This window comes from Procambarus clarkii, chromosome 38 (genome assembly GCF_040958095.1).
Source record: "Procambarus clarkii isolate CNS0578487 chromosome 38, FALCON_Pclarkii_2.0, whole genome shotgun sequence".
NCBI lineage: Eukaryota > Metazoa > Arthropoda > Malacostraca > Decapoda > Cambaridae > Procambarus > Procambarus clarkii.
The window spans coordinates 6757885-6775327 of record NC_091187.1 but is presented as its reverse complement, the minus strand read 5'-3'; the positions used below and the strand labels follow the sequence as shown (position 1 = coordinate 6775327).

General features: G+C 44.9%; 1 protein-coding gene and 1 long non-coding RNA gene across 2 annotated transcripts in view; one reads left to right on the top strand and one right to left on the bottom strand.

Annotated features, from left to right (window-relative positions):
• LOC138372375 (uncharacterized) overlaps window positions 1-17443 on the bottom strand; it is a 311387-nt gene that overhangs the window by 26916 nt on the left and 267028 nt on the right. The gene's annotated exons all lie outside the window — the stretch shown is intronic.
• The window catches only part of LOC138372374 (tripartite motif-containing protein 5-like), a 35043-nt gene continuing 32759 nt past the window's right edge, over window positions 15160-17443 (top strand). Inside the window, exon 1 of the mRNA XM_069337672.1 lies at window positions 15160-15395. The gene's annotated coding sequence lies outside the window, so the exon portion shown is untranslated. The remainder of the gene's footprint in view (window positions 15396-17443) is intronic.

The following is a 17443-nucleotide window of genomic DNA, read 5'->3' as shown; positions in this document are numbered from 1 at the left end:
GTACCTAAAGCCTACTAATTCCACTGATGTCACTGAGATAATCCTTTCCCTTAAAACCAAGTCTAGTGCCTTCGAGGAGATACCAACTTTAATTTACAAAAAAGCCTCCAGATCTTTAGCCCCTGCTATTGCATTGCTCTTCAACAAGTCACTTGAACTCCAAACCTTTCCAGACATTCTAAAAAAAACAAGAGTAACCCCTGTCCACAAATGTGGTGATCACGCAGATGTTAACAACTACAGACCTATATCAATCCTGCCTAACTTGTCAAAAATATTCGAAAAACTATTCTACAAGCAGCTATACTCTTTTCTAGCCAAACACAATATACTTAGCTCTTGTCAATATGGCTTCAGACCCAAAAATAGCACTAACGATGCACTTATTAGTATGATTAACTCTATTCATGTCGCTCTTGATAAAAAGGAGTTTCCTGTTGGGTTATTTGTGGACCTGCGTAAGGCTTTTGACACTGTCAACCACCAGAACCTTCTTCTTAAATTACATCATTATGGAGTCAGAGGACACTCCCTGCAATACCTCAAATCTTATCTTACTGACAGGCTCCAGTATGTTTCTGTGAATAATAAAATTTCTCCCACCCTACTTATCAACATTGGTGTTCCTCAGGGCAGCATACTTGGCCCTCTCCTCTTTCTCATTTACATTAATGACCTTCCAAATGCCTCCCAACACCTCAAACCAATTCTATTTACTGACGACACAACCTTCATATACTCCAGTCCTGACCCCCTTGCTCTAAATGCCACAGTAAATACTGAGCTAGAGAAAGTCCATCTTTGGCTAACTGCCAACAAACTCACCCTTAACATTGACAAAACGTTTTATATTCTGTTTGGCAATAAATCCTCTTATCATATAAATCTCAAAATAAACAATACCCAAATTTGTAACAAATTAGATGGCAAATTCCTTGGCGTTCTCATCGACCACAAGCTGAATTTCCAGGGACACATTCTAGATATATCAAAAAAAGTTTCAAAAACTGTTGGCATTCTTTCTAAGATCAGATATTACGACCCCGCCCTGCCCTGGTGATTCTCCATTACTCTCTCATCTATCCATATCCCAACTATGGTATTTGTGCTTGGGGTTCTACTACCCAAAATCATTTACGTCCTCTAATTACTCAACACAAAGCTGCTATTAGGACAATATCCAACTCTAGCCCCAGACATCACTCGGTACCCCTACTCAAATCTCTGAATATGTTAGATATTAAATCACTGCACATTCTCTCATGTGTATTATACATATATAAAACGCTGAACTGTAATGCCAATCCTGACCTCAAAAGATTCATTGAAGGTTGTAACAGAACCCATGAGCACCACACCAGAAATAAATACAGTTTTGATATTCCTAGAGTACGACTTAATCAAACTAGAAATGCTCTTCAAATCAAGGGACCCAGAATGTGGAATGACCTTCCCAACCATGTTAAAGACTGTACCTCTCTCAACCAGTTTAAGATAAAAACGAAGCACTACCTAATAAATTCCCTGTAACCTACCTTACCTCTCTGTTGTCAACCCAAGTCTGTTTTTCTTTTCAAAACAACGCTGTTTGAATGTAATTGTCTGTAATAATTTGTAATGGTATTTGTGCTGCTTTTTCAGCCATGTTCCCTCCTCTTGTACCTCTATTTTTATTTGTTCTCAACACATTTTATTCTTTATACCCATTAGTATTAAGCTTTAGTCATTAATGTTTTTCCTGCCCGAAACGCTTTGCGTAATAGTGGCTTTAGGCATTGTATGTACTAGCTCTATCTATTAATCCAACAAACTTTGTAAAATCTCTTGTATGTATGTACCTAACCTAAATAAACATTTATTTATTTATTTATTTATTTATTTATTTATTTATTTATTTATTATTCTATTATGAGAATAGATTCAAAGAAGCAAGAGGCAACATGAAAAGCACATGGAGGGCCATCTCTAACATCCTTGGAGCTGAACAACATTCATATAACCAGATAAAAATCTCCAGGGATGGTTATACACCTGCAACAGTTAGTTTAGTTCATATATTATGCACCCCATACCCATCTTGTGGGCGGTAGTGGAAAGGGTTACAGAGGCACATAATAGGCTCAGGGACTGAACCCCACAATTCATCTATCTAAGTAAGTTACAATCTTGATGAGCTAGTTACAAAATTCAGTATAAGTCGTCACATCAACAATGGGTTCGAGATCGACCACAAGTACAGTTTGTAAATTAAGCAACTGACATATGTGGAGAGCTGGTGTCACAATTGATATGTTTCTCCTGCACACCGCCGCCCCCCCCCCCCCCCCCCATCCAGTGAGCAGCGGTGGATAGGTTACAATCACTTAGTTACTACCTAAGATTTGCTTCCAAATAAGATGTAGTAAGTCTTTTCGATGTTTAATGTTAGTTTGTTCGTTGACATCCATAAGTGGACTTTTTTTAATTCATTATTCACAACATTATTTAGTGTATGTGGGTTGAGGTTTGAATAGATAAGGGTAGTATCGTCAGCAAACAATATAGGTTTGAGAATATTAGAGACATTAGGCAGATCGTTTATATATATAAGAAATAGAAGAGGCCCTAAGATGCTGCCCTGTGGCACTCCAACGGTAATTGGTAGAGTGGAAGAAGTTGTATCATTGATGGTTACATATTGGTGTCTGTCACTAAGATTGGATTGGATGTAGTCAAGGGCAAGGCCTCGGATTCCATAATGCTGGAGTTTAAGTAAGAGGTAGTTGTGATTAACAGTATCAAAGGCTTTTCTTAGGTCAATGAAGAGTCCAATCGGAAACTCATTTTTGTCAAGGGCTGAGTAGATAACGTCAAGGAGACTAATGATTGCATCGTTGGTGCTCTTTTGGGACCGGAAGCCAAACTGGCAGGGGCTGAGTATGTCGAATTTTACGAGGTAGGAATAGAGCTGTTTGTAAATAATTTTTTCAAATATTTTTGATAGAATGGGTAGATTTGATATTGGTCTATAATTGTTTATGTCCGCCGGATTGCCTCCTTTATGGACTGGCGTTACTCTTGCTTTTTTGAGGATATCAGGGAAGGTGTGACACTCTATAGATTTGTTGAACAGTAGTGCTATGGGTGGGGCAAGGGCATGGGAGGCTCTCTTGTACACAATGGACGGAATTTCACTGGTGTTCCCTGCCTTGGTTTTTAGAGAGTGTATGATGGACACAACATCTGCCGGGCTGATTGGTGAAAGGAGAAGAGAGTTTGGATAGCTGCCTGAGAGATATGTATTAATATGTGTCTGAGTCTGTGGGATTTTACTGGCAAGATTAGCACCAACCGATGAAAAGAAATTATTAATTCATTTGCCATTTCTAAATCAGTTGACGGTATATCCCCATCCTTGTAGAGTTTTATTTGGTTATGTGAGTGTTGTTTAGTTCCTAGGATACTAGAGATAGTTTTCCAAGTGCTCTTCATGTTGCCTTTTGCTTCATTGAATCTATTCACATAATATGCAAGTTTTGCCTTTCTTATGATACTGGTAAGCATTGATGAGTACCTTTTAGCTACTTCCTTTGAAACTAGGCCAATCCTAAGTTTCTTTTCACATTCATGTTTCTTGTTGATTGAGTTGAGAATGCCACTTGTGAGCCAAGGATTGTTTAATCTTTTGTCAGTTACTTGCTGGTAAGAAGGGGACAATGAAGGTTGTAGAGGCTTAGAGTTTTGGAGAGGAAGAGGTTAGCTAATGAATTTATATCATGGGTATTATTGAATTCAGAATCCCAGTTAATATTGTGAAGTGCCTCTGTAAGATTGTCTAAAGCTGATTCACTGTGTAGCCTAAATGAAAGTTTCTTGCTTTTTGGTGGTGTTATGTCCATGTTCGCTATGAGAAAGATAGGATAGTGGTCAGTTGTTCAGTCGTAGATTATACCAGATACAAGGGGAGCTGTTATGTTTGTCCATATGTGGTCCAAGGTAGTGGCTGATGTTTGAGTGACTCGGGTAGGTTTGGTGATATGTTCCAAACTCTGCTCTCGTCTCATTATACTATGAGTTAATTAAATCAAATAACATTTTTTATTCAGGAAAAGTACATAAAAAGTTGATTTACAAACATAATGTTGGATTTATAGATAGACCTAGTGCATACAATACCTAAAGCCACTAATATGCATAGAGTTTCTGGCAAGGTGTGGGGGAAGAAAAACACTTAGACTAAAACTTAATAGTAATTGGGATTAGGTATAAATTGTGTTGAAAAGAGGAATACAAAATAAAAGAAAGTGGGAACATGACAGAAATTATCAATTGTACAAGTTGGAGAACAAACAGCATTGTTCAAAATAGCAAGACATGGGTTGACATATAGGGGGTAAGGTAGGTTACATGGAGTTAATCAGGCAGTACTTGGTTTTACTCTTAAACTGGTTGAGAGAGGTACAGCATTTGACATGGTTGGGAAGGTCATTCCACATTCTGGGTCCCTTGATTTGTAGAGCATTTCTAATTTGGTTAAGTCGCACTCTTGGAATATCAAATAGGTATTTGTTTCTGGTGTGATGCCCATGAGTTCTGTCACAACCTTCTAGGAAGCTTCTAAGGTCAGAATTGACATTGCAGTTCAGAGTTTTAAATATATAGAGTACACATGAGAGGATGTGCAGTGACTTAATATCTAACCTATTTAAAGATTTGAGTAAGGGTACTGAGTGCTGTCTGGGGCCAGAGTTAGATATTGTTCTAATGGCAGCTTTGTGCTGAATAATTAGAGGACATAAATGATTTTGTGTAGTAGAACCCCAAGCACAAATACCATAATTGAGATAAGGATAGATGAGGGAGTAATAGAGCGTCACCAGGGCAGGGCGGGGTACATTTTTTTTTTTTTTTTTTTGAGATATATACAAGAGTTGTTACATTCTTGTACAGCCACTAGTACGCGTAGCGTTTCGGGCAAGTCCTTAATCCTATGGTCCCTGGAATACTGTTACGGCCCTCTCGGGACGCAACGGGGTCCTTACTCTGATGTTGTTAGAGGAAGATATATGTATCCGTTCCCAAGCCAGTAGTGGCTATCAAGGGATGAGATCCGTGACGCAAGTAACTTAAAGGGAGTAGGGAAAGAAAGCTAAGAACTTAATATTATAATGTCCGTCACCAATAAATAATATATAAAACGGTTACACAAAAGGGGGGGGGGGGTATTAACACTATACAAGGGGATTAATCCATAATCGTTGTCTTCTGCTGAAGACTCTGGTGCCACACCACTTGGTGCTGAGTCCTTGGTGCTTCTTCGTGGCCTCAAGACGTGTCCTCTGAGAATGCCGAGCCTACCCGGGCCACAGGTCAGCCAAAACACAGGTCCACTGGGGGCACCGTCGTGGAGGCCGTCAACCACACGTCCAGCTGGTCTGCTGGCAGGTACTGAGCCACCAAGGCTGGTACGGCCACTCCACGAACGATATAAGGGGTACGCCCTAGACAGGAGTCTCGTGTGACATCACAAATCACCCTCCTGTCTTCAGTACCCCAGTGGATGATCGTCTCCAACAGTCGGTCCCGGGTAAATCCTCTTACTGCCACTCCACTGGCAGGCTAACACATCACAGTGTTCTTCCGGGGGGACGACTTCACAACAGCTGCAGCAACGTTCAAGGTATGGAGACTGGCTGCCTCGGGTAGACTGACTCAACCTTCAACACAGTGGTCCCAGGTCGACTCTGTAAACAGACACGTCATCAATGACTGGGACACACTAAAACACCTCACTTACGGGCTCGGGCACAAACACCTGACGTATCCAGTCCATAGATGGCGCTTTCGTCGGAGCACCACCTCACCAGAGGTCAGGAGCGGCTGTGTTGTGAGCTGCACAGGACTGGAAACTGGCCCTTGTGGCTGGTACACCTTGTCCTCACCAGGTGTCGTCGTCCGTTTGGCGGGGGTTTCGGGAGCTGACCCACAGATGGCGTGGTTGTCACTGCTCCAGGCTCGGACGCTGGATCCGGGTTCGTAACACCTCCCCACCAAAAAGAATTTGGTTTAGGGTTCTATAAAAAAAACACAAACCAAATTAGTACGACGACACAACTCCAAATGGACACACATGCATTATAATCTGGAATGGTGAGGCTGTCTCGTCCACAGAACTGTCCTACTGGGCAATTCCGGCACAACGGGAACTTGAAGATTGAAGGCGATGTCCTGTCTGGCGTAATCTTCCACGTCTTCCACGTCTCCACTGCGATGGCAAGCAGGGGCATCATCTCACACCTCTCTAGTAAGGATCCGTGTAGACACGATCTGGGGTGACTCGACACTTCTCTGCGTCGAGGCACCGATGACGGCTGATCACAGACGGCATTTCTGGTACCGGTCCGATGGTCCTTCAGGGAGACAGGAACCTGGAATACAGGGGTCTGATAATTCAGAGTGATAGCGACAGGGGATAAGTCGATACTTACTGCATACGCCTCTACTAGGCTTACACCTAGTTTCCACAGGGCTGCTTGCACGTCGCAGATGGCATTCGCTCTGCCACCGTCAGGTCGACCAACGTTCCGTATAACACTGTGTTGAGGCTCAGCAATCACGCGGGGGGTGTCAACCTGTCGGAAACAGTCACTCATATTATCACATGTCGTACCTCCTGTATCAACCATTACCTTCCAGGTCCCTTCCTCAACTGCAACACTTGCAGTACCAATCTCTAATCCCTGGGACCTCTTCACGATGTTCACGGGAGCCACCATCTTTCGGGTCGTCCACTGATCCTTACTGAGAACACATAGAATACATAGGAGAATAAAACAAAATATCGCTAAGAAACATGAGGCCAATTGAGGGATAAGCTTCCCGAGCCAGTCATGTCCATAGCCGGCAACATCCACACGCCTGGCTTGGACCGAAGAGGGCACTAGACCTTTTGAACACACCGCACCTACCTCTGACGTCTGGGGAATCTCTGGCTGGTTCACTACACGCTGTAACTTGCCATACCGCAAGCACACATCCGCCTTCGCTCCAGACTCGTTGGTATCCGTGGGTGCCCGCACACAAGGCCTCTCTTCTTGCTCAGGTACCTCTGCCTTCTTAACTTCATGTTCCTCGTCGAGAGAATCAGGAGACACTGCTAGAACGTTCTCAATCTGTAGGCGAGAGGACAAATTAAACATAGTTACATCCGGGTCTGTCTTTACCTGGACATTACCATTGCCTGTAGACACCTCAGACTTTGATATTCTGGCTGACTCGTCCGCTATCTTGGGATGATTGGTGCTCCAATCGGTCACCAAGTCGTTGGCTAGTACCACGTCAATCCCAGCCACAGGGAGGGTATCGACTACTGCCAACTCACAGGTGCCGCTGAAGTAAGGCGAGTCGAGATGCACCGGCACTAAGGGGGCGATGTACTGCGTCCTAGGAAACCCAACCAGGACAACCTCTGGTCTCCCATCCACACTTACTCCCTCGGGTAACGAGCTCTTCACGATCAGGGACTGGGCTGCTCCACTATCTCTGAGCACTACAACTGATCTACCAGTATGATCACTCGTTACATACCCGGTTGAAGTGTGAGGGGCCAACAAACTTGGTCCTTCCTGCGTCGTCGTAGACTGGTTTCCTGCTGGTGGTGTAACACAGCTCATCATCATCACCTCCCTACGTGCGCTGCCACCTCTTCTGCCTAAGCACCTAGCAGCTACGTGCCCTATCTGCCCACAAGTCCAGCACACCATGTTCCTCCTCGGACTACGGTGTTTCGGACGGCTAGGACTTGTTCTTCGAGGGCTACCTGGGGGCGTCTTCTTAGCATTTTGTGGGACGGGTCTTTCCTCTTCATCATGAGGTCTGTCGAACCGGCGCTGGTAATTCCTTGGGACGTACTTAGCAGACGGCCTATGAGTCAGGATGTACTCTTCAGCCATGGTGGCTGCTGCACTCAAGGTCTCTACCTGCTGTTCCTCTAAGTACGTCTTCAGGTCTACAGACAAACAATCCTTGAAGTCCTCGAGCAGAATCAGCTGCTCGAGGTCTTCCTTGGTCTCCACCTTCCGAGAGGCACACCATTCTTGAAAAAGTCGCTCCTTGATGGTGGCGAATTCGGTGAAAGTGTGCTCTGAGGTCTTCTTCAGGTTTCGGAACTTCTGCCTGTACGCCTCAGGTACCAATTGGTACGCCATGAGCACTACTTTCTTCACCATATCGTAATCGCCGGAGTCGTCAAGGGATAACGTAGAGTAGGCGATTTGGGCCTTCCCAGTCAAGACTGACTGTATCATGATGGCCCAATTCTCCCTTGGCCACTCCAAAGAGGCAGCGACTTTCTCGAAGGCTGCAAAGAACTTCGAGACTTCCCTCTCATTGAATTTGGGGACCATTTTGATATTTCTTACCGGATCGAAACCGCTTACTCCAGTTTGTCTCTGTCCAGCGCTTAATCGTAATACTTCTAGTTCATGTTGTCTCTGTCTTTCTTTTTCTTCTCTTTCTCGTTCTTCTCTCTCTCTTTCTCGTTTCTCTTCTCTTTCTCTTTCTGCCTTCCTTTCTTCTAATTCTAAACGTCTCATCTCTAATTCTTTATCTTGTCTCTCTCGTTCCAATTCTAATTTCTTCCATTCAATTTCTCGATTAATTTCCAAGGCACGCATCTTGACAGTTAGGAAGCTGATATTAAGCTCACCTGCATCACTGTCAACGTCGCTGCCTTTATCTTCCTTTTCCATGGAAGCTATCTCCTCACCTTCCCTTGTACTAGGAGTCTCGCCTTTCTGTTTCTCTTCTGCCTTCAGGTGCCGGTGAACCTTGGACAAGATCTCCACACGGGAATCACTGGCACGGATCTTGATCTCCAGGTAGGCGCTCACTAGTACAAGCTCTGGTTTGCTCAGATATTTTAATCTGGCAAGGCAGTCTACTCTGTTCAGAAAAGCCTGAACATTGTCCAGATCATCGATGGTAGCTTTTTCTGCCATTGTCACCGATGGAACACTTAACTAGCACTTGACACACCGCTTACACTTTAGCACTTAACGCACCGAGCACTGTTCTACGTCAATATTGCACTTTATCGCACCAAACACTGCACTTGCCAATATTGCACGTAATCACTTCGGGCACCGCACTACCCAATATTACACCGAGTCCAAGCGAACACATCGCTCTATAATATTACACTGAATCACTGAGCACCGCACTACTCAATATCGCACTTAATCGCTTAATCACAGCGAACACCGCACTGCACAATATCGCACTTAGTTACTCTTGAGCACCGCACAGGACGTATAACGTCACAATCGTCACACAGGGGGAATTATATACAGGGATTACGCCACTTCACCACCCCTGTCAAACATACTTAACAAGGGGACGGATCCCGCTGGGGATGCCAATTATGTTACGGCCCTCTTGGGACGCAACGGGGTCCTTACTCTGATGTTGTTAGAGGAAGATATATGTATCCGTTCCCAAGCCAGTAGTGGCTATCAAGGGATGAGATCCGTGACGCAAGTAACTTACAGGGAGTAGGGAAAGAAAGCTAAGAACTTAATATTATAATGTCCGTCACCAATAAATAATATATAAAACGGTTACACAAAAGGGGGGGGGGGGGGTATTAACACTATACAAGGGGATTAATCCATAATCGTTGTCTTCTGCTGAAGACTCTGGTGCCACACCACTTGGTGCTGAGTCCTTGGTGCTTCTTCGTGGCCTCAAGACGTGTCCTCTGAGAATGCCGAGCCTATCCGGGCCACAGGTCAGCCAAAACACAGGTCCACTGGGGGCACCGTCGTGGAGGCCGTCAACCACACGTCCAGCTGGTCTGCTGGCAGGTACTGAGCCACCAAGGCTGGTACGGCCACTCCACGAACGATATAAGGGGTACGCCCTAGACAGGAGTCTCGTGTGACATCACAAATCACCCTCCTGTCTTCAGTACCCCAGTGGATGATCGTCTCCAACAGTCGGTCCCGGGTAAATCCTCTTACTGCCACTCCACTGGCAGGCTAACACATCACAGTGTTCTTCCGGGGGGACGACTTCACAACAGCTGCAGCAACGTTCAAGGTATGGAGACTGGCTGCCCCGGGTAGACTGACTCAACCTTCAACACAGTGGTCCCAGGTCGACTCTGTAAACAGACACGTCATCAATGACTGGGACACACTAAAACACCTCACTTACGGGCTCGGGCACAAACACCTGACGTATCCAGTCCATAGATGGCGCTTTCGTCGGAGCACCACCTCACCAGAGGTCAGGAGCGGCTGTGTCGTGAGCTGCACAGGACTGGAAACTGGCCCTTGTGGCTGGTACACCTTGTCCTCACCAGGTGTCGTCGTCTGTTTGGCGGGGGTTTCGGGAGCTGACCCACAGATGGCGTGGTTGTCACTGCTCCAGGCTCGGACGCTGGATCCGGGTTCGTAACAAATACGATCCCCTGCCGCGAAGAATCGTTTTTTCATCCAAGTACACATTTTACTGTTGCGTTAAACAGAGGCTACAGTTAAGGAATTGCGCCCAGTAAATCCTCCCCGGCCAGGATACGAACCCATGACATAGCGCTCGCGGAACGCCAGGCGAGTGTCTTACCACTACACCACGGAGACTAATATCTGATCTTAGAAAGAATGCCAACAGTTTTAGATACTTTTTTTTGATATATTAAGAATGTGTCTATGAAAATTCAGCTTGTTATCGATGAGAACACCAAGGAATTTGCCATCTGCTTTGTTACTAATTTGGGTATTGTTTATTATTTGATTAATTTGATTTGAGGATTTTTTTGCGAAACAAAATATAGAAAGTTTTGTCAGTGTTAAGGGTGAGTTTGTTGGCAGTTAGCCAATGATGGAATTTATTTAGTTCAGTATTCACTGTGTCATTTAGAGCAAGAGGGTCAGGACTGGAGAAAATGAAGGTTGTGTCATCAGCAAAAATAATTGGTTTGAGGTGTTGAGAGGCATTTGGAAGGTCATTAATGTAGATGAGAAATAGGAAAGGGCCAAGTATGCTGCGATGAGGAATACTAATGTTGATGGATATTGTGGGAGAAATGGACTTTTCACAGAAACATACTGGAGCCTGTCTGTAAGGTACGACTGAAGATATTGGAGGGGGAGACCTCTGACTCCATAATGAAGTAGTTTAAGAAGAAGGTTGGTGGTCGACAGTGTCAAAAGCCTTATGTAGGTCAACAAATATCCCAGCAGAGAACTCATTTTTATCAAGAGCTGCATGTATCAAGTTAATCATACTAATAAGTGCATCATTAGTGCTTTTTTGGGGTCTGAAGCCATATTGGCAGGAGCTAAGTATTTTGTGTTTGGCTAGATAAAAGTAAAGCTACTTATAGATTAGTTTTTCAAATATTTTTGACAAGTTTGGCAGAATTGATATAGGTCTGAAGTTGTTGACGTCAGTGAGATCACCACATTTATGGACGGGGGTTATCTTCAGGTTATCGTGAGATGATTTCGGGGCTTTTTAGTGTCCCCGCGGCCCGGTCCTCGACCAGGCCTCCACCCCCAGGAAGCAGCCCGTGACAGCTGACTAACTCCCAGGTACCTATTTACTGCTAGGTAACAGGGGCATTCAGGGTGAAAGAAACTTTGCCCATTTGTTTCTGCCTCGTGCGGGAATCGAACCCGCGCTACAGAATTACGAGTCCTGGAGACTTTTTGTAGATTAGAGTTGGTATCTCCGCGAGCGCACTAGACTTTGTTTTAAGGGAAAGGATTATCTCATTAACATCAGTGTAATTAGCAGGCATTAGGTACAGAGACTGTGGATAGTTACCTGCAAGGTAGTGCTGAATATTAGTACTGGAAGATGGAATATCATTAGCAAGGGATGACCCAATGGAAGAGAAGAACCTATTGAACTCAAGAGCAGTGTCAGAGGCTGAAAACAGACCATCGTTATATAACAGGAGTATTTGTTTTTTATTTAAAAATCTTTATTGATCCCAATATTTGTGAAATAGTGCTCCAATATTTTCTTGATGTTGCCCTTTGTTTCGGTACATTTGTTTTCATAGTATTTAATTTTGGCTCTCCTAATTATTTTAGATAGTACTGATGAGTAATTCTTTGAAATTTCTTTGGAGACGATTCCTAACCTATACTTCTTCTCAAGGTCATGTTTTTTATTAATAGATATAAGTATCCCCTTTATAAGCCAAGGATTGTATAGCCTTTTAGTTGTGACTTGTTTCGTTAGCATAGGACAGTGGGTGTTATAAAGGCTGAGAGTTTGTTGAATAAATACAATACAATACAATACAATTTTATTTAGGTAAGGTACATACATACAATAAATTTTTACAAGGATTGGTTGACTTATAGGTAGAGCTAGTACATACAATGCCTAAAGCCACTATTACGCAAAGCGTTTCGGGCATGGAAATAGCAGTGCAAATGATTGCACTGCTAGGTTGATGTCCTCTATGTTAGCTAATTCGGACTCCCAGTTGATATTACCAGCAGCAGCTATAAAATTGCCTATAGAATTTTCATTGTAGAGCCTAAAGCTTATCTTCTTTGTTTCTAGAGGTGGTTTGATAATGTTGATTAGGAGAAAAGTGGGGGTAGGGGTCTATGGTTCTATCAGTGATTATCCCTGAAGTAAGCGGAGAGGTTATGTTGGTCCAGATGTGGTCAGAGTCGTAGCAGTACTATCAGTGATTCTAGTAGGTCTAGTGATTAAGGGTATGAGGAAGCAGGAATTCATACAGTTGAGGAAACTAGCAGCAGGAGGGTTATCAGGCTCGTAGAGGTCAATGTTAAAGTCACCAGAAATAATTAAGTGGTTTTTGTTCAGTCTGTTCTCTAGTATTAGATTTCTAAGGTTAGAGTTGAATTCAGTCACATCAGTGTTAGGAATTCTATAGACTGCTCCGTTACTACAGACAGTAGTAACTGGACTGGACTGTCAGTTACTACAGTCAGGACAGTCTCGCCACCCTTAACTCTGAAACAGGCAAAGATATACGCTCCACAGAGGTCTCTAGTTTTAATTATTTTTGAGCAAATCAGTTCTTGGTGGTAGTAGTACTGGGCAGTACCACTACCTCTTTGAATAGGACGACAGTTGTGAATTGCTGAGTTGTTTGGAATGTTGTGGAGTTGAGTATTACCCACTTTTAACCACGTTTCAGTAAGCACAACAACAACAAAATTTGTTTTCAACTGTTTGAATCAGGGCACTAACATTATCAAAGTGTTTGCTTAGCGATCTTACATGTAAGTTAATTACAGAAACATTGTGATTATGTGTTAAAACATTGTTTACATCATGTGCTGCATAATACCTGCAATTATGATCATTAAAGTGATGATTGTCATAGATACTAGATAAGAATACTAATCTATCCCTATCTTACATATGGTACTTGTGCATGGGGTTCAACCACTGCAAACTTCCTCAAGCTCATCATCACCCAGCAAAAGTCTGCTTTCTTAACAATAACAAACTCTGTTTTCAGACAACACATAGTCCTCCTGTTTAAATCCTTCAACATGCTAAACATAAACTCACTCCTCAAATTCTACTGAGTCATTTACATGGTAAACTGTGCCAAGAAAACTATTCACACACCCTCCGTCACTATGTGATGGAGTGCGAAAAGATACGTGAATTCAGAGACAACTTTATAGTAAATGTTCAAGAGATGTGTAAATATTTATTTCAAAATGATCTGCTACCAGAAACTTTAGCCAAATATCCCCAGTTTTCTAACTGTAGGTAGTCCCTAAGTGATTGTAACCTATCCACCGTTGCACACTGGATGGGGGGGGGGGCGGTGTGTAGGACAAACATATCAATTGTGACACTAGCTCTCCACATATGCCAATTACTTAAATTAGAAACTGTAATTGTGGTCGGTCTCGAGCCCATTGTTGATGTGACGATGTGCATTGAATTTTGTAACTAACTCATCAAGATTGTAACTTGCTTAGCTAAATGAATTGTGAGGCTCATTTCCTGAGCCCATTATTTTAACCCATTATGTAACACTCTCCACTAATGCCCACAGGATGGGTATTGGGTGCATAATAAATGAACTAAACTAAAACATGTAAAAAAATCTTGTTCTTAAATGGTAACTCTGATCTGAAACTTTTCTTTGACAGAAGTTATAGAACTCACTATCACCACACCAGAAATAAATATCTCTTTGATATCTCCAGAGTCAAACTAACTCTGTATAAACACTCTACGCAAATAAAGGGACAGTCTATGAACTCACTCCCTAATGAATTAAAAAGCTGTGCATCCTACCGCTTATTCAAAAGTACCACCAAAAAGTACCTAATTTCATCTTCATAGTTTTCTACCTAGTGCTTCACACTCGCATTGTATCTTGTGCTGCCCCAAAATATGTGTCTAAGCCATATAACTTCACCGTTGTATCTTGTGCTGCCCCAAAATATGTGTCTAAGCCATATAACTTCACCGTTGTATCTTGTGCTGCCCCAAAATATGTGTCTAAGCCATATAACTTCACCGTTGTATCTTGTGCTGCCCCAAAATATGTGTCTAAGCCATAAAACTTCACCGTTGTATCTTGCCATCATCTTATCATGGTTGTTATGTTGAACGCAAATTTTACTACAATATACCTAACAATAATCCTCAAATTTTACTACAATATACCTAGAAATAATCTTCAAATTTTACTAAAATGTACCTACTAATTTTCTTCAAATTTCCTTACAATGCACGTGTTAACTTTTCTCAATTTAGCTACAATTTACCTACTTAAAATTATCTGTTAGATTAAGGACCTGCCTGAGACGCTATGCGTGTTAGTGGCTTTACAAGAATGTAAAAACATCAATGCTATGTTCTCTCATAAACCCTTTGTACCTTCTTGTATATATATAAATAAATAAACAGACTCCTGTGTATATAAATAAAGACAATTAAAAAGTCAGTTTCGGCAGAGATCAGTAACCAAAGAAAATGTCCGGAGCAAGATGGCGGGCAAGCGAGCGAGTGACGTCATCACAACAAAAGCAAGCTGCTACACGATGTGTAGACGACGACCCGTGAGATAACACTGCCACGCCTCAACTAATAACAATGTCGCCACTTAATCACCAACAACAAGATAACAACTCTGATAAGAACTGCAGCTACCATCATGAAGAAGATAACACTGATGCTCCTCACTGTCTTAGAGACGGTCACCTGTGACCACAATACCCGCCAAATTGTCCCTCCCACAGTACTCTCAGGACACTTATGGCAGTGTAAGTGTGTGGTGAGGCCACACCACTGAAGACATTGAGGATATACCACGAGGGAGAGACAAAACTGTTGAAGGAAGGAGTCACTGGCTCCACCTGACCACCTTGTTCCTCGCACTCTCATCATCCTCCGTAAGTACTGGAGTACTTTGTGCTCCACCATTGTCTTACACCCCAACATGCAATTGTTGGTGTGTGGAAATAGGCCTATGGAATTGTTGAGGTGTGGACGTAGGCCAATGGCATTGTTACACACCCTCACTGTTGCTCTCCCCCCACACCCTCACTGTTGCTATCCCCCCCCCCACACACCCTCACTGTTGCTCTCCCCCACACACCCTCACTGTTGCTCTCCCCCACACCCTCACTGTTGCTCTCCCCCCCCCACACACCCTCACTGTTGCTCTCCCCCACACACCCTCACTGTTGCTCTCCCACCCCACACACCCTCACTGTTGCTCTCCCCCCCACACACCCTCACTGTTGCTCTCCCCCCCACACACCCTCACTGTTGCTCTCCCCCCCCCCCACACCTTCACTGTTGCTCTCCCCCACACCCTCACTGTTGCTCTCCCCCCCCCACACCCTCACTGTTGCTCTCCCCCACACACCCTCACTGTTGCTCTCCCCCACACACCCTCACTGTTGCTCTCCCCCCCACACACCCTCACTGTTGCTCTCCCCCACATACTCTCACTGTTGCTCTCCCCCCCCACACCCTCACTGTTGCTCTCCCCCCCACACCCTCACTGTTGCTCTCCCCCACACACACCCTCACTGTTGCTCTCCCACACACACCCTCACTGTTGCTCTCCCCCCCCCCCACACCCTCACTGTTGCTCTCCCCCACACCCTCACTGTTGCTCTCCCCCCCACACCCTCACTGTTGCTCTCCCCCCCACACCCTCACTGTTGCTCTCCCCCACACCCTCACTGTTGCTCTCCCCCACACACCCTCACTGTTGCTCTCCCCCCCCCACACCCTCACTGTTGCTCTCACCCACACACCCTCACTGTTGCTCTCCCCCACACACCCTCACTGTTGCTCTCCCCCCCCACACCCTCATTGTTGCTCTTCCCCCCCACACCCTCACTGTTGCTCTCCCCCACACCCTCACTGTTGCTCTCCCCCCCACACACCCTCACTGTTGCTCTCCCCCACACCCTCACTGTTGCTCTCCCCCCCACACACCCTCACTGTTGCTCTCCCCCGCCACACCCTCACTGTTGCTCTCCCCCCCACACCCTCACTGTTGCTCTCCCCCACACCCTCACTGTTGCTCTCCCCCACACACCCTCACTGTTGCTCTCCCCCACACACCCTCACTGTTGCTCTCCCCCACACACCCTCACTGTTGCTCTCCCCCCCACACCCTCACTGTTGCTCTCCCCCACACACCCTCACTGTTGCTCTCCCCCCCCACACACCCTCACTGTTGCTCTCCCCCCCACACACCCTCACTGTTGTTCTCCCCCACACACCCTCACTGTTGCTCTCCCCCCACACACCCTCACTGTTGCTCTCCCCCCCACACACCCTCACTGTTGCTCTCCCCCCCACACACCCTCACTGTTGCTCTCCCCCCCACACACCCTCACTGTTGCTCTCCCCCCCCCACACCCTCACTGCCCCCCCCCCCCAGGAGACCGGTCTGGTAGGAGGCTCAGTAGACTGCCAGCCAGAGATAGTCTGGAGAATTTCCATATAATACAAAAAAACAATCATCTTGAGAGGTTATCTTGAGATGATTTCGGGGCTTTAGTGTCCCCGCGGTCCGGTCCTCGACCAGGCCTCCACCCCCAAGAGCAGCCCGTGACAGCTGACTAACTTCCAGGTACCTTTTTTACTGATAGGTAACAGGGGCATAGGATGAAAGAAACTTTGCCCATTGTTTTTTCGCCGGCGCCCGGGATCGAACCCAGGACCACAGGATCACGTGTCCAGCGTGCTGTCCGCTCGGCCGACCGGCTTCATGAAATAAGTATTTATATAACTTTATATTATTCTAATAATATTACTAAACATGATCTGTAACGGAAAATATATATGATGATGTACATGTAGAATTTAAGAAACAAATCTGGGTAACGGGGTCGAGTGTGATAGGCTTATCGGAGAGAGCCGGCCCCCCCCACCACCGACACCCCCCCCCCCCCCCACCACCGAAACCCTCCCCCCC